Source organism: Sus scrofa, chromosome 7 (assembly GCF_054392235.1).
Source record: "Sus scrofa isolate SSC_HxYL_T2T_F1_AM1 chromosome 7, Sscrofa_HxYL_maternal_Yorkshire_Landrace_v2.0, whole genome shotgun sequence".
In the NCBI taxonomy this organism is placed as follows: domain Eukaryota; kingdom Metazoa; phylum Chordata; class Mammalia; order Artiodactyla; family Suidae; genus Sus; species Sus scrofa.
The window spans coordinates 113,661,994-113,680,556 of record NC_139389.1 but is presented as its reverse complement, the minus strand read 5'-3'; the positions used below and the strand labels follow the sequence as shown (position 1 = coordinate 113,680,556).

At 38.8% G+C, this 18,563-nt stretch overlaps 1 protein-coding gene and 1 long non-coding RNA gene across 44 annotated transcripts in view; one reads left to right on the top strand and one right to left on the bottom strand.

Annotated features, from left to right (window-relative positions):
- The window catches only part of LOC146401866 (uncharacterized), a 33,229-nt gene extending 19,294 nt beyond the window's left edge, over window positions 1-13,935 (top strand). The window contains exons 2-4 of the long non-coding RNA XR_014811230.1: window positions 11,216-11,292; window positions 12,379-12,413; window positions 13,830-13,935. This is a non-coding gene — a long non-coding RNA (uncharacterized LOC146401866). The remainder of the gene's footprint in view (window positions 1-11,215; window positions 11,293-12,378; window positions 12,414-13,829) is intronic.
- NRXN3 (neurexin 3) overlaps window positions 1-18,563 on the bottom strand; it is a 1,642,123-nt gene that overhangs the window by 182,516 nt on the left and 1,441,044 nt on the right. The gene's annotated exons all lie outside the window — the stretch shown is intronic.

The following is an 18,563-nucleotide window of genomic DNA, read 5'->3' as shown; positions in this document are numbered from 1 at the left end:
TGTTCCACTCATTGAGGAATGGATTAGTGAAGTCGGTAGCAAATATAAAGCTAGATATTCTTAGAAACATGCAACCAAACCCAGTGTTCCAAACTGACAGTTCTATATGAACCAACATTATAAGAAGCTGCACTGATTTACTTCTTCCACAAACACAGAGGGCTTGCTCCTTCTAAGCAGCTCCCCTCCCCACCCACTCTCCATCAAGCTTAAAATCCATAGAAAATCATTTTGGGACGTGCTACAGGCTAGAAAAATAAGAAACTATGTTGGATCAGTAAGTGACATGTGAGGAGGACAGCATAGCCACGATTCAACCTTAGACCTTTCAGAAAGTGAAAGAGAGAGAGAGTCATTCTTCTCCATCTCAGCTTTAAAGACATTTAGAGAAAAGTTTTAAGTTTTCCAGGCCAGACTGATGGTATCTGGCACTTAGGGACAGCAATCTTGCATACTGTTAAAAGTTGTGAAAGATGGAAGGTCACCTGGAAAGCCAAATTGGTTTAAGTTGCCACATTAACGTTGTTCTTAGTCTCTTTTCATCTTCTTGTTGGTTTTTATTTTAATTTATCTCAAACATTAGAGAGAAATGTTTTAGAACCATGTGCATGAGAATGAGTTCATTTGCCCCGAGCCCCATTTGCTAGACTGACTGAAGAGCAAACAACCTTCTAAACATCAGAATTCATACACAGGGACTACTCTGAAAGCTGAGCAAACCTCATCAAATTCATATACATTCATATTAAATCCTTAATGACATTTAGTTGTACATTTCATATAGCAATGAGTATGAAAATTTAAACAAAGACTAAAATCAATTCTTCAACAGAAAGTGATGCTATCCTCAAGAATGAATGGCCATATGAACAGTAATGTCATGAGCTCATTAAAAAGAGGCATGTGTGCATTACTAATTAGACACCCACAAATGTAATGACTGAAGTTCTCAACCATACTGAGAAATCTATAAACTGCACAATGAGATCTTCAAATAGTTCTTAAATTATTTCTGTGGATATGACACACCTACATAAAATTAAATTTTAGAAAAAAAATTAGTCATATTTCATTCTCCTTTAAGTAAAAGTTGGATGGGAGTGTGTGTGTGTGTGTGTGTGTGTGTGTGTGTGTGTATCTCCATCCAGTTTTCATATAATCGGCCTCCTATGGTCATTTGCTTTTGCACTATTGGTTCTATTAACAAATATTTCAGCCCCTGGAGACACAAACATGCACCATCAAGTTATAATATGTGAAGAGCAAAATGCTCTGAGGTGAAATTATTAAGGCCCAACTGGTTCATACACAGAGCTCCAACCTTTATACAGAAAGAGCTTACATTTACTACATTTGGGTTAATCCATTTAGGATGAAAGGGGAAAAAAAGAGGAAGATAAGACAAAGCAAGTTGACCCTTGAGTAGTTTCTCAATACATTAGTCCCACTTTAATGTCTCAAAGAAGTAATCTTGAAACTTGCTGATTGCCTGAAAGGAGTATAAATTTTTTCAGCCGAAGAACTTAAGATAGAGGGAACTCTTGTATAGCACAGACAGTAGCTTTTACATCATTTTTGTACCTTATTTGTCCAAATATAGATCTGATTCATTAGGAGTTATACCAATTTTCTTAAAAACATGATCAGTATAGCATAGGAGCTACGACCATGGATTGGGAAGAAAAATCTTGCTTTGAGTTTTAACTTTAGTAGCCAGATGACCTTGTGTAAGTCACTTAGCCTTAGGTTCCCCACTTTATAATTCATCACAGGACTTGGTATAGGACATGAAGAGGTAGAGCATGTACACAACCTGGCATATGAAAACATCCAATTTATTTAAACTATTATCATTAACATGATTCAACTCTTTCCTACTAATTAAAAAGGAAGCACATTAATTCCATGATGTGATTCCGTGGCCTCAGAACTTTTCCAGGCCTCTATTCCAAAGGTGACCATATTACATTTGGTACCACAGAGGTTATCATCCAAAGATAACTGACCATAGAAAATGAAACATCCTACATATCCCCTCAATCTCCTGCTTTTTATATTTTTGTATCTTCTAAAATATACTCAGCTAACCCCATTTCCAAAACAAAGTGGGTTTCTAAAACCACTGAAAGTAAAAGAGCAATTCAGGCATTGACAGATGCGATTTCTTGGTCCAGCCACAGGTAATGATGATATACTGCTGCTAAGATGAGGAAGAGTGGCTTAAAGGTTCTGGCAATTTGCACCAGGCTGGAAGAAAATGCTTTCTTGCAGGTAGACTATTAATACCATCTGCACTGTTGTCAAGCACATGGACATGCTAATAGGAATATCGTGGCAACATTCGTCTGAGCAAAATTAATGCCAGAGGTATTTTTGCATTTTGTTTTGAGTCTTGAAATAAAGGAAGGAAAAGTTTTCTTTATTGCTTTGTTGACACTAAAAAATGAGACTGTGGGTCTAATGAACAGTCAGAGAATGAATACTATGTATTAGAGCCGGAGGCAAAAGAAAATCAATGCGGGTAGGCTTAAGTAGTAGGGCATTTCAGAGGTTCTTAGAATGCCTCTCTCTCCAAAGAACACCTTGTGAGTTTCAAAGCAAGCAGAAGACAATAAAGACAAGGAACGGGGTAAACTCTCTGAGCTCGGCTCCAGTCTGTTCCTGGTGTTGACCCAGATGAACTCAGAGTCAGAAAGAGGGGTGCTGTGCTCCATAAAGGACATCTAGGAGGTTCAGCCACTTGGAAGTGATGGATGGACCTCAACAAAGAATTAATATCTTGTATTTATAAAGTGCCTTTCAACCAAGGAGCTCAAAATGCAATTATAAGCATCATCTCATTAATCCTCACCACACACTTTTGGGGCTGAAGAAAAAAAGAACTATTGGTGTGTTGTGAGTCTCGATCCTTCAGTTTGCCAAGGCAAATACATCAATCTCTTAGACCAGAAAACTGACCAGCTGGGGAAGTAAATTGATAGACTCAGAGAACAAGGGCATTATTAAGTAAGGGAGATTTTCCAGACTCACTCAAGTGGTTCTAGGAGCCAGGGAGAATCACCTTTCCAAAGTGGTGAGAGATTTACCCCTGGGAAGCAGTGTGGGTCACTCAGTCATGCCCTGACTCAGCTCACTGCCTCAGGTCTTCTGGGTACATGCAGAAACGGCAAATATATGTAGACAGACATATTATCAGTTCCTTCCTATATTAAAGTCATAGTATTAATTCACCATCACTAAAGTATAGGAATTTGTTTGTTTTTGTTTGTTTTTTTAGGGCTCTACTCATGGCATATGGAAGTTCCCAGGCTAACGGTCAAATCAGAGCTGCAGCTGTGGGCCTATACTACAGCCACAGCAACACCGGATCCAAGCCTCATCTGTGACCTGCACCACAGCTCACAGCAACGCCAGATACTTAACCCACTGAGTGGGGCCAGGGATTGAACCTGCATCTTCATGGAAATTAATCAGGTTCTTTACAACTGAACCAGGACAGGAACTTCAAGAGCTGAGCTTCTTAAGCAAAGTTGCATCAAACATGAATGCAAGGAGCGATAGCCATGGAATCTTTCAAATATTGGATGAAATCCTATCAAAGACATTTACCAGTTCTGCGACCCTGCACAATATCCTTAATCTAGATGTCTCAGGTTTTTCATCTGTCCAAAAACAAAATGAAGATAACAATACCCATATTGTAATATTTCATTCAAATGAAATGTAATAATCCAGGCAAGGAGGCTCATGGGGAGTTTGAAGAGGTTGGTAGTGGGGAGAGGCTGTGATTTATTTTAATTTTCAGGGAAGGGGAGTGGAGACTGTGCTAGAGATGTACCTCTGGTGCTCCATGTCCAGTTATCCAAGTGACCGTACCCCTATTCCTCTGTCAAGGAGTGGCTGAGGTGAGTGTGTGTGCAAACTCACAAAAGACAAGGAGCTGGTGACACTCTCTGAGCTTGACTCTGGTCTGTTCCTGGTGTTGACCCAGATGAACTCTCCTAGAAAGAGGGTGTTGTGATCCTCAAAGGGCATCTAGAATGTTTCGCCACTTGGAAGTGATGGATGGACCTCAACAACAAATTAATATGCTGTATTTATAAAGTGCCTTTTGACCAAGGAGCTCAAAAGGCAATTTTAAGCATTGTCACATTAATCCTCACCACATACCTTTGGGGCTGAAGAAAAAAAAAAAAAAAAAAAAACTATTTGTATGTTGTGAGGCTGGCTGAGGTGAGTTTGTGTGCAAACATGTTAAGACTGAACTTCTCTTTCAGATCCCAAATCTAAATCACCTTGCCATTTCTGCAGCAGTGGTATTATACTAAAGACCATTTACCCTGATGCAGTAATTAGAACATAGATCACCAATCCCTACCCTGTCCCTGTATTTTGAAGCCATTTTCAACGCTCTTCCTGAAGCTTGTTGATCTTGGACTTTTTATTTATCCCCATCCACTAAAGGATACTTTTGACCCCAGAAAGATGAACAAAACAAGGCCCAGGGGACCATGGTGTCTTCAATTTTCTTTCATAGTTTAAGAGATGATTTCCAAGTAATATCTGGTGTAACTTTCTTCATGATGATAGGTCCATCTGGCACTTATTCTTTAAGATCCTCTTTCAAAGATGACATACTATAAATTAACAAAACAAAACTGACTATAAAATTTGCTTTCCTTCCTCAAGTGGTGTCACTCTTTTCCTTCTATAATTATCCCGAAATATGCCCTGAAGCTAGTCAGTCAATTTCAATCTGGATTTTTGTCTCTTTCCTTTCTGATAAACATGTTAAGTATATCTTTGTCTTGGTGTGTCTTTAAGCTTTAGTTTCTTCAAATATAATAAGAGAATTATAATAATAATAACTGCAGTGTAAAGTTGTTGTTGAGAATTAACTGAGAACTGAGTATGTGAAGCCCTTAACTCAGTGTGTGGCACAAAATAAGAGCTCTATAATTTATTACTATTGGTGTTATTGTTACAAGAGTACCTGATTCAGAAGGGTTAAACTAAAAAGAAGGCGAGCTTAACAAGATTTATTTCACTATACAACTTTTAGTGTCAAATCTTTTCAAATTTCCTTTTCAATATAAAACCTTAATGTTTGGTCTTCAACCTTGTGACATATCCTCCCTTCAAGATTCCCCAGCTGTCCTTCTTCTCACGCCTTTATTTCCTTCACTGCTGCAAAAGCCACAGTGTTATCTGGGGGCTCACTCTTTCCCATGATCCTCTCAATCCTACCTTCTCCCAACCACCCCCATTCCAATTTCCTTCCATTCCTCTCATGCAGAGGCTATCAAACTCAATGTTTTTAAAACCAGATTGCTAGAATATTTTGTCCAAAAAAATTCTGCTCATTCAATCATGCATATGTGGTATTGCTATACAGCTCAGAAGAGAGTTAGATTTGGAAGGACAATTTTGATCGGCAACTAATAGGAACATTTTCATCCTTCTGAATAGGAAAGTCATGCTAATGTCAACACCTTCGATGCCATAACAGACTTATGCTACAGTATTCTTTCTGCTTGGATCTTGAGGACTCTGGTGTTCATAAATTACATGTCTTCTAGACCAACCTTGAACTTCATGCCTACAAATGAATATATTATTCCCAAGTGATCTCAAAACAACAATTACTGTTCCATATACCACCCATCCTGTCTTGGTGAATATACTTTACTACAGTTGTTTAAACAACCACATCATAGTACACATGCATATTAGGGTTATTTCCAACTTAAGCCCAAGACAGTTTCCTATTAAATTGCTTTCCCCAAAGTTTGTGCCAACTTGCATTCATGCAATATACTTTATGAACTTCAAAGCAGGACTTTAATTACATCCCATTAAATTTATTCTTTTTTTCTTTTATAACAGCATCGCAACCTGATAAGAAAATGTTTAACTCCGGGTCTTTTGTTTCTTATAGAAGATACCTTTCTTAGTTTTGTGTCATCTTGCAAGTTTGATAAGCATAGCTTTTGTGCATTCATTCAAACCTTGAAAATTTTATCGAATAGAAGGATTATCTAGTGCTTTAAAATGGTTACACATTATTTGAAACTCCTCTCTGTAAGAGGAGGTTTAACTTGAATCTCCAACTTCGAATGTGGGCTGGACTTAGTGACTCAATTCTAAAGAATGGGATATGGTGGAGTTGATAATGTGTGTCTTTTAGAGACTACATCAGAAAAGGCACTGTGACTTCTTCCCTCTCCCTCTCTCAAGGCTCATTCTGGGGAAGCTACTGTTGGGTCTAAAGGACACGTAAGACACACACATGTCAAGGAACTGAGGCCACCAGATCATCGGGACCTAGATTAGCCTTGAGATGACTGTAGCCCTAGTCAGTATCTTAACTTCAGCTCATCAGACACTTTGACACGGAATCACTCAGCTAAGCCGCTACCAAATCCTGACCTATAGAAACTGTGAGATAATAAATGTTGTTTTAAGCCACTAAGTTGTGGGGTAATTTGTTATACAGCAATATACACAGAGTCCTTAGAGTGCCTCATCTGAGTGTTTCAGTTCAATCAGAGGCAGATCTCCTTAAGATGCTCTCATACCTCTCCTTATATTATTCTCTCTTAGGGAAATGAAGATACACTTTATTTATTTACTTATTTATTGATTGATTGATTATCTTTTTTAGGGCCACGCCCAAGGCACATGGAAGTTCCCAGGCCAGGGGTCGAAATCAGAGCTGTAGCTGCTGGCCTACACCGCAGCCACAGCAACGTCAGAACCAAGCCACATCTTCGACCTACACCAGAGCTCACGGCAATGCCAGATCATTAATGCACTGAGTGAGGCCTCAGATTGAACCTGCATCCTCATGGATATTCGTCAGATTCATTTCTGTTGAGCCACGAAGAGAAATTCTTGTTTTTTAAGATACACTTTATTTATAGCTTACTCCTTATCTGCCAATTTGCTAGCAGTATCTAAAGGGAATTTAGACTATTTAGGTAAGACTTGTTTTGAAGAGCCCATGTCATCACCAGATTCTTTGTTAAATATGATGAAATATATACCAACTTATCCATCCAATGAAACACTGGAGTATTTATATTGATCAGTTTCGATCTTAAGAGATACATCTTTTTATACAATGCAAAATTTAGGATGTTTTACCAAGTGGATTTTCTATTCCGACTGACACTCCCATCATTATTTCTGAGTGAACGTTAACAGTGGCTGGAATTCAAATTTTTTAAGGATCCTGGGACATTCCTCATCTAAGACTGGGAGATCTGAGCTTCTTGTGGAACTCTATTACCATTTTCTCAGCTTTTAGGAGGACTACATGTTCCTACTTATTTGCAATAGCCTTGACAGTCTGAAGGACATTCTCTTCACTAGAGAACTTGTTAGGGACTGATAAAGATGTGTAGGGATGGAGAGGGCAGGGGAAGAGACAGTCCCATAACCCCTGAGGCCCTTCTTAGGCAAATTTTTTTGTGTTTCACAATTATCGAGCAGTTTCTGGCAGTAGAGATCATTGGGACTAAAAGTTTATTTATTTTTTCTTTTTCTTTTTCTTTTTTTGGCTGTCCCGCAGCATATGGAGTTCTCAGGCCAGGGATGAGAGCCAAGCCACGGTTGGGACCTCTGCTCAATGGCAGTAACTCCAGATCCTTTAACCTACTGTACTAGGCTGGGGATCGAGCCTGTGTCCTGGTGCTGCAGACACCCCCGAGTCCATTGTGCCGTAGTGGAAACTCCACAGTTAATATTTTGAGAGGAGCCTACACTTTTAAGGTTGAGGGGACTTCAAAGATCATCTAAGAAATATACTTTCCCTGTTTTAATGTTTCTCAAACTTTCCCTTAGAATGTCATTATCAGCAGAATTCCAAGTGCAGGTTAGCATCAGAGAATGCAGATCTTGAGGCCCACTCTCTACTCACAAAGGTATTAATTAAAGAGTTGTCTGTACTCATATGTGTTGGCTTATTGGGCATTTCTAAGGCTTTTCAAAAAATGAACCAGTTGGCAGCTACGCATCATTTAATTCAAGATTCAAAGGTCAGGTATACAGACTACAATGTGGTATAAGAATCAAAATTTTCCCCGTGAAGAAATAACCTCAGGGAAAGTGGTTGGTGTACTATATCTTAAATTCATACAACGCCTCGTTAACTCTACTCGGCAAATTAATTCAAATTGATTTGTTTGTGAGAACTGCAGCATGGCCTCAAATCTGGCTACAAACAAAGGATAATGATAAACAACAATGTATTCAGCTCAGAGAAAATGTCTAGAGAAAAGTATAGATCAGCATGGGGCCTGTTTTATAATATTGCTGGCTTTGCTATTAAAAAAAAAAAAGAAGAAGAAAAGAAATGAAATGGGGAGTATAGCCTATACAAATAAAACACACTTTATAGGTAACACTAATATATCATAAATACCCCCAAACAAAGGCAGATAAAGTATTTGAAAGCCTCCAAGAAGGAATAAATTAAAAAAGATAAGAAAATTTTTAAACAGATGTTTAATTTTTTAAAAATACTTAATGTAAGGCCGAATTATGAGACATGATGAGAAAAAGAAAGAAAAAAGAAAATTGTGTGATATGGCAGGAAAAACCAAGATTAGTCTCAAGATATCATATCCTCGAGGAGGAAAAAAAACAAAAAGGACCATTCTTCAGTGAAAGTCACTACTTTTCAACCTTAGTTTGAGGCCTGAATTTAGGGTTGAGAGGGAGGAAGTTTAAGAGGAAATGGGGTTAAAACAACAAGAGCCTTTTCCATGCTCTCTGTCAGTGTGTTAAACTGCAAAATAGCTAAAATTCCATTCCAATAGCTATGCCCCTTTGCAATGGGACTTGGTCACTCCCCGCATTAGAGGCTGAGCCTATTTTTCCACCCCTTGATCCTAGGTTGGCCCTGAGACTTGCTTTGTTTGGCATTCTGGTAAGTGTGATGTAAGCAGAAGACTGAACAGATTTGGATGTGCTGTTCGCTCTCACACACTGCTGAAGTCTGAGATTGCCAATGAAGAAAGCAGGGCTCCTGGAACCCCAGCCACCCAAGCCTACTCTGCCAGCTCAGCTGAGCCCCCAGACGTGAGTGAGGCCATCAAGATCATCTAGCTCCATCCGAGCCAGGCTGGAACAGCAGGAACAGCCACCCACCCCATAGAAATATGAGCCAATAAATGAGGTTTGGGGTGGTGTGTTATGTAGAAAACACTAACTGATACAGCCAGGAAGTCAGGAAATCCAGTAAGGACAGGGAAGCTGAGATGGGGTAAGCAACCTCCCCACTGCCCCTGTTTGAGTTTCCATCAAGGCCCATCAGGAAGAGCAGGGAAACACTCAGCTGCTGGGAGGAGAGTCAAAGAAGTTTGTGTAGGGAAAAACTTAGGGGTCTTGGAATGGAAATAGGGTGACACAGGCCCCTGTTACCTATGCTTAGCCCTCTGCCTCATTCAAAAGGGAGAATTATCAAAGCCAAGGGAAGGGATGCAATGATGCAGCTTCCATGAGAGGAGAGGAAAAGGTCAAGACTGGGGGAGTTGGGACAGGGTGGGGGAAACTAGAGAAGACTGACTTTTCTCTGATCTCCATCCATTTCTAGACTTAGACTAAGGGAAGGGAGGGAGAGGGGTGGAGGTCGACTCTGCAGGTAATAAGGAATAGAGGTAACAAGGGACCATCACTATTTAGTTGATGAATGGACAGAAGGCTGGTAAGAAGAGCAGGCTGGACTTATGTAAGATATCCTGGAACTGTAGCTTCCACCCCACCAATGGATTTTTTTTTTTTTTTTTTTTTTTTTTTGGTCTTTTTGCTATTTCTTCGGCCACTCCTGCGGCATATGGAGGTTCCCAGGCTAGGGGTCGAATCGGAGCTGTAGCCACCGGCCTATGCCAGAGCCACAGCAACGTGGGATCTGAGCTGTATCTGCAACTTACACCACAGCTCACAGCAACGATGGATCGTTAACCCACTGAGCAAGGGCAGGGATCGAACCCGCAACCTCATGGTTCCTAGTCGGATGCGTTAACCACTGCGCCACGATGGGAACTCCGGATTTCTTAATCCTTAAATGGTTTCATAGGGAACCTTGGAGGACTGCCTTCTCTTTTTCTGAGCAAATATTAAAACCAACTTTCTAAACAAACCAAACCAAATCCTTTATGTTCCTGCAGGGTATGAATAATCGCTGGTCATGAATAGCCTTACCTAGGTTTAGAATAGAAAGGTATTCCCCATCATACTTGCTACTAAAACAAAACAATAAAAACAAAGAGAAATATTGAATTAAAGACCAAAACCAGGCAAAAACATTCCTGCCTTGCAACCTTGGCTTTTAAAACCAGGCATTCAACCCCTTTTAAAGTTTATGGATTACAAAAAGCGGCCTTTAGAAGCTCATTGATGAGTTTAGAAGTCATTTTCCTGGGACTTAGCTTGATCAGAATAGTATTATTTTAGCAGGTCAATGGCAGTTGGACTCTAGAGAAAAGCATCAAAAATGACCCAAATGTAGGGACTAAGAGATTAAATAAAGAGTAAGGACAGCTAACAGTGCTAAATGTTGCTAAATGTTTTGACTGACAACTCAAGCGATACATACTTGTCGGTAATTAGAAGTAAATCTCACAGTTTACGTCATGACTTAAACATTAGGTCCTATTGTAAATGTGATAGCCAGAACAGCAATTTAAAAAAAAATCTTTTTAACACTTTTTTTTGTCTTTTTTTTTTATGGCTGCACCCATGGCATATGGAGGTTCCCAGGCTAGGGGTCAAATGGGAGCTGTATTTGCTGGCCTACACCACGGCCACAGCAACACTGGATCTGAGCAGCATCTTCAACCTACATCACAGCTCACAGCAATGCTGGATCCTTAACCTACTGAGCAAGGCCAGGGATCTAACCTGTGTCCTCATGGATGCTAATCAGATTTGTTTCCCCTGAGCCACGACGGGAACTCCTCCGGGGTTTTTTGTTTTTGTTTTTGTTTTTCCCCCACACTTTTAAGAAAGTGGTTGATGATTATGTAAAATTATGGATGCATTTTAAATATTTACCTGGCACCTAGACTCTACTTTCCTACTATATCAGTTCTTATGGGCATGTTTCCCACCCCCCCTCCCCTGCTTTGTTATGAAATATAATCATCTTAAGCAAATTTTTCTTTCAATCTTTTTACACCATTCTACCTCCCACAATCCCCTCCTAATACAGGATGGCAGCAAACAGTATACATCTTAAGTGCGCAAGTATATTCATGAAGTTGATAATGACTGTTACCTCAAAAAAAGGTAGGTATCCTGACTCCAAGAAATTATTAACTTATTAGCTTTGAAGTTTAGATGATTACTAAGGTTCTTATAATCTCTGAAAACCTACATATTTGAAGCATATAAATAAAATAGTAATGACTCTTCCCTCTTTTAATCATTTTATATGCTATTAATTAAATACACAGTAATAAATCTTGGTTATCTGAATAAATATATTGAAATATCTGTAGGATATATTTCAATATATTTATTCATACTGGGGCAAATGCAATGTTTTTTATATGTACCCAAGGATGAGTGTATGTACCCTGTATAAAAAGATTTCTATAAATACTTTAAAAGAAAGAAATATCTTTGCATGTTCTCCAGAGAACCTCGCACCTTTCAATAAGAAACAGATCTTAGATATCTGTTAGAAATAAATATCCAGGATTTAAATAAATGATTCAGAATGCTTTCAAAATATATCCCTAATAATAATGGAATTGACCAAAAAAATTTTTATGAAAACCAAGGAGGCGATATCAGAGGGATCCATTCTACTGATGGAACAAGCAAACTCTATCATCTGTAATATTTTAAATTTTACTGGTCAAATTAGAGTAGTCCATATCGTGTAGACATTTCTAAACCAACCAGGGAAATGGACCAGATGACCTAATATTTTCACCAATCTAATGACTGGGTTCCTTTGACATTTACTCTTTTAGAAACCTTTCACTTTTATCTTTGCAATAATGATCCAAGAGATGAAACGAAGCCTTGAGTAACTCAATTCACTTCCTCTGTTTCATGCAGTACCTATTGATGTAGCACATTGCTGTCTTGTCAAAAAGCACTTAGAATATTAGTGAGTATAAAGTATAATTAGGACAAGAGATAAGACAGGTGATTATTCAGGGTTTTTTTTTTTTTTTTTTTTTTTTAATATTCCTGATTTGGTTGTAGTTGTTATTTTGCCACACCCACGACATCCAGAAGTTCCCAGGCCAGGGATCTAACCTAAGTCACAGCAGTGACAATGCTCAATCCTTAAGTGCTAGGCAATCAGGGAATTCTGAGTATATAGTTTTCTTGATTTTATGTTTCATTTCTGATTTTTAGGGCTGGTGGCTTATTCCAATCACACTGGAATTCTCGTAAGTGTCTATACTTCTGAACAGAGATTAAAATTTCACTTCTAACTAAAACCTGAAGATGCTGTCAAAAGATTAATTTTATTTATTTTTTTCTCTCAAAGATTTACTTTTGATTGTAACTTAGAATGGAGAACCTAGTCACAGTGAGCAGTAACGATATATGTAGATTTCTTCCTTATCCTGTTGGACTTAAATCTGTTCTAACTGAATAATAGTCCAATGCCTATGATTCAGTTTCTAGCACAGGGATTCATAGAAATAGATACTTCTTAAAGAAGAATTTGAAGGGTTTCTGTTAAGAAAGGAATGTCATTACCAGAGCTGCTTCTGTCTCTAGAGATTGGCTCTGTCATTGGGATTTCAACTGGAACTACATGTACAAAGGTCAGTGAGGTTTGAAGGTACACAATTGTTGCTCAAACTCTTCAGCCCTCTAGTCAACACTCTGCTGGTTTGAAGTAGCTATAGGGGAGTGGGGTGGGGGAAGGGGAGTGGCACAAACCAAGGAATCGAAGGCAGAAGAGAGAGGAACAAAGTCCACCTATATTGACTGTTCTATCTGTCCAGAAAAAATTAAAGCAACTGTAACCTGGCAGAATGAGGCAGCTATATAACCATGCAGCTGCAGAATGAGCTGGATCGACTGGCTGAGAAGATCATTAATGTTCTGGCCCACGTGTTTATGGGCAACAGCTATAACTACTATGGCATTTCAACCAGACCACCAGGAAGAGGGGCTTGGGACACATGTGTGAATGAACTGAATACAACTCCCGAGAATGGAAATGAGGCTAGAGACTGGTCGTAAAGGTCTGGGATCAGGGTTGGTCAGGACTCTGAGTCAATGTGTTGGCATAGCACCTCGCTCAGTTCAGCTGACTTATTTCAAGAACAGATCTATTAAGAGTATTTCAAAATTCCCTTTATGGGCCTACTTGGAGCTCAAAATTCTCTGAGGCCATTGTGGGAGAAAGTCACAAAATGAAGCAAAACTATTAGGTTTCACTTGGTTTATCTCCTCTAGGAGCTCTCCATTGCTCCCTGAGAACAAGATACTCTTTTCCATGTATTGCCTTCATTTTTACCTCTCCTGGAGGGCCAACCCCACCCTTACCACACAGAAAGTTCAGTAAAAATATCCAACTATTCATTCTGAAAGTCTAAAAGCATCTCAGTTCTATTTCAGTTTGTACTTCACTTATATAAATTCCTCCTTTATTTGAAATAGTCAGCATCTCACAACAGTTTTATATAGCTTTAAAAATGAAGTAATAGGTATTTCTAAACCTTGGCTGTCTGAGGAGATTTTAGATTTACTTTTACATTACATTACATTGTTTTAGATTTATACTTAGTTCTTTATTTTTAACTTCAGTCATTGCCTAAATATTTTCCTTCTTCCCTTTTATCATTTAGCCTAACAACACTGGGAAATCTACCCTTTGAGACCTATGGGGAATCATCTGACACATGTAGAGATATTTTAGTAAAATCAGATTTAATTGTTTCAAGAAAAAATTTCCAGTAAAATCTTAAAAGTTATTCATAATAAAACATGTGCTATTTCTCTATTGGTTTTAAAATGGGCTCGTTATGTATATTTAATGCTTATAAAAGATGCTCTTTATCCTGGTGTATATTGTTAGAGTGAATATGTGGACAATAAAATCAAAAATTGTCTTCAATAATCTCAATATAGTTCTGCAGTTTAACACTTATTGAGCATGTATTATTTAGCCACTTTGACTGAGAAAAAGGGGGGGAATTAGCAAAATTATGATCACTTTGCTTGAGTTATCAGGAGCCAAGTCTGGGGGTATATGCTTTCTATTCTGATAGTGGGAACTTTGGCTTTTGATTAATAACTGTATTAAGTCAATATTAGGGTCAGTAAAATGTGAAAGGATTCCTATTTTATGCAAATCAAATTTGGTCTTAGATGGGTTTTTTCAATTTATCGTAAACTTGTCATCATTGTGTGTATATACAAAACACACACACACACACAATATGGTTCTGTTCCTTTCATAAATAGGAAGATGGATTTTAACATCTTTAAAACTCAACAGCAGGAAGTGGGCTGAGTCACATCTATGGAGAGTCCACCCTCATAAAAGCAGATCAATGGCCGGAAATGGAGCAGAATTTCAAACAGGATGCTCTCATCAGCAGGTTAGGGATAGTCAATGCCAAGAAAATGAAGAGAACAGAGAATGTTCTCTGGGATGTAGACGATGGACATATCAGGGATCGGGCAGAAGAAAAGATAAATGCTAAGAAGTCAGTTGGCACCTTCATACAGAAGGGCTATGAAGACTAGGCTAGGGCAGCTAAGTCAGTGGCAAATAAAAAAAACCTGTAGATTCAAAAGAAAAGTAAGCAATGTCCCTTATAAGAGAGAGAGACAAGTGTATCTGGATCACCACAACTTACAGTTACTAAGTAGAAGTAACAGAAAGAGAGAAATAATCATGCCTCCTGTTTGTTATTTTGAAATCTTGCTCTAAGCAATCCACAGCATAACATACATAAAGGCAAAGCAAATCTATGTCTTTGGTGCTCAGTTAGGTGGTGAGGTGGTGTATGGTTCGGTTTTTATTTATTTAAATATAGGTAAATGGATTGCCTTTGCCAGTGACGTATTCCATTTCTTTATCCTGAACTAACCTCGTAGAAGTACTATTTTTCTATGTCTCTTGGGATTTAACTCATCTACTTGGAGATTTTCTTTCTCCAATTACTCTAAACAGAGATGAGATAGTCCCCCAAAATAAAGCTTATGGATCAGTAAACACAGAGCTTCAAAACATGCATAACCTAGATGAGGGGTCCCACCAACTACAACAAAGTGTCGATTTTAGCTTATCACAAATTGCTTTTGTATATTGCTTTGTGAGAAACAGCCATGCCCATTCATTTATGTATTGTCTATGGTTGTTTTGCCCTATTGTTTCACAGAGTTAAATAGCTGTAACAAAGACCTTATGGCCTTTGCAAGGACAATAATATTCATTATTTGGCCTTTTATAGAGAAAGTCTCTCCAAATAAAGGTATCAAGGTCTTCACATCTATATTCAATTCCAAGGTGACCCTATCACCTACCAGTGTATGAGCCTAAATAATGTGTCCCTTAACTTCTCTGAGACTCAGTTTCCTCATCTCTAAAATGAGAATAAGAATAGAACCCCTTTCTAGGACACTGTAAGTAGGATACAGTGTGATAATCCATGAACCTGGCACAGAATACGTACTCTATCAGTACTGCCTATTAACTAATATTATTCACCTAAAATCCTCTATGCAAGGATATTTTGTACTATCCTCATCCCCTTCTCCAGGATATACAGCTCCCAGACACTGGTAGGCATTTGGAATGAAGATTTCACCACTAAACTCAGAAAACTACTTTTCTATGATGGGATTAAAATGAAGACAAATCTAGTTTAATTAAACATTGAGACTGGCAATTGTGCATTGGGCAGAAGCACATTTCTAGTAAATGTTTAATAATATGATTACAGTGTGTACTGCATGCGCTGGGATGTAAGAAACAATAGTAAATTTGCATGTGAATTTACATTTGTCACCCAAATGAGTTTGCGCTCCACATACAGGGCAAACTGGAATGCTCCTGGGATACAGAGGAAGGCAGGGTAACAGAAAGGGATAGGGAGTAGGAACAAACAAATCTGGGCAGAACCCCAGTGCTGACACTTTTTGGCCCTGTGACTGCCACAAATGTGCTCCAACTCTCTGAGTCTTGGTTTATTCATCTGTAAAAGAGGGAGATTAATATTTCTCTCCTGAGGGGTTTCCGCTGTGGCACAGCAGGTTAAGGATCCGGCTTTGTTTCTGAGGCAGCACAGGTTCAATCCCAGCCTGGCACAATAGGTTAAGGACCCAGCATTGCTACATCTGTGGCATAGGTTGCAGCTGTGGCTTGGATTCAGTCCCTGGCCCAAGAACTTCTGTATGACATGCAGAGCCAAAAAAGAAAAAAAAAAATTCTCTCCTGAAACCACTGGGCATGTAAGTGAAACAATGCATGGATGATGCCTGGCCCAGTACTTCTCTCAGGGTGAAAGGCACAGGTTTTCAGGCCACAGTTCATCCTTCTGCATGTCTAGATAGGGCAGCAGCTTTGTTAGCATTGTCCTATGGAGTCCAAGATGACAGCCCAAATTCCATCCCATGCCCACTCTTGTCTAGTCCCCAGGCTCCATCAGGCACTTACATGTGTTACTGAACCCCGATCTCACCTGACTGATAGTACCCTGTTGACATTATGGAGTGGCACGTACAACAGTATATGCATAGAAGCATTAGCTTTGCCTTCTGAGAGATATAGACTTGAGTTTGAGGTGTTCATGTACTAGCTTATGACCCTGGGAATTAGTGTCATAAACCTCCATACTCCCATTTGTAAAATGATGATAAACACATTCTCTTCCTCTTAGGGTTACTGTGAAGATTTAATATAGGAACTCAGTTCAGTGCCTGACACTGAATAAATGCATAATAAAATTTAAGTATTAAAATTATCTTGCTTATGTACATGCATTTCTCTTCCACTAGACTATAAGGTCCCTTCAGGGAAGGGGTTGTGTTTTATTTCCCATCATATATCCATCACCTAGCATGGACTCGCATGTAAAGTAGACTTGGAATAAATATTTGTTGAATGGTTAATGAAGGAATGCATAAGGAAGCCACTCCACTCAAACCTACTCCATGGGTGAAGATGGGGGATTAGCAACATCTTTTTTATATAAAAGGCAACATCAGTTAATACAAAAGATTTTTGAAGTGTTTCTGCTATTTGAAAATGCCATACAAAATTTTTTTTCTGGCTCATTATCCATTTCCATCATTTGTTTTTCTATAGTCTTTAGCTTTGGGTTTGAACTGTCATTTTCTAATTCTGCATCTGGTCCCTAACTGTTCTTAGACAGCACTGTACACCCATCATTGGCATTTGGTGTATCCCTCCATCCTGGCCAACACAAAATCAGGGACTTCCTGTAAGGCTATAGAAGTACCAGGTGAGAAAGCAATGCATCTTATGGAGCAAACTGTTACTATCCCTGGGAATCTCACCCAACGTAACGCTATTTCTGTGAACTGAAGATTAAAAGTGCCCCTTTGTCCTTGACTCATCCATCTGTCCTTCTTCCTCTGACCCTTCTTTCCCCTTTTTTCCCGCCTTTCAGCCTGCTGGGGTATTGACAGGGATTTTAGAGGAGTGGAAGGTCTTTATCTCTTTGAGATGAGCCGCAATATGATTACGATCGATTGAGTGATTTACAGTTTAGAGAGCCTTTCATTACCCTCTGTGCTTTATAGAATTATAAACGACATACCGTATGTGGATATATATTATTATTATTGGATAGTTATGTACCATCTTCCTCTATGAAGTGAAATATTCTTTTTAGGCTGTAAATAACTACAGGGACCCTGCAAACTTGTGCAAAGCTGAAATTGAGGGGACTGACAATTGGAATGTTTTCCTATAAATAAAGTTGTACTCTTGGGGCGGCGTTAGGATATTTGATGCACACATGACTCTAGGGCAGAGAGAAAACAGTACAGGGTAATTGTATTTTAGGTTAGGATAATAATTCTAGATTTTTATAATTAAAGACAAATTCTGCAGGCCATAATTTCATTTACTCTAAAAATAAAGCTTCTCTGTGACAAAAAGACAAACAAAACTTGTAATTCACTTAGCTCAGCTTTGAAATTATGCAATATTTGATGATTATCTTAATTCTGAAGAATTCGTGTTTGTTACATGCATAGAGTGAGATGTTGTTAGTATTTTTATGTCACACTATCTCAAAGGCGTATAAACTGCAAATCATATAAAATTATAATCATATTGTATTTCTAATCTTGAAGGTATCTTTCCATAGATTTGGTTTAACATAAACAAAGGCATTATTTACAGAAATTAAGATATCCTTGAGTTTCTGTCATGGCTCAGCAGAAATGAATCTGACTAGCATCCGTGAGGACACAGGTTCGATCCCTGGACTAACAAAGTGGGTTAAGGATCCGGTGTTGCCATGAGCTGTGGTGTGGGTCTCAGACGTGGCTTGGATCTCGTGTGGCTGTGGCTGTGGCATAGGCCAGTGCCTAGAGCTCTG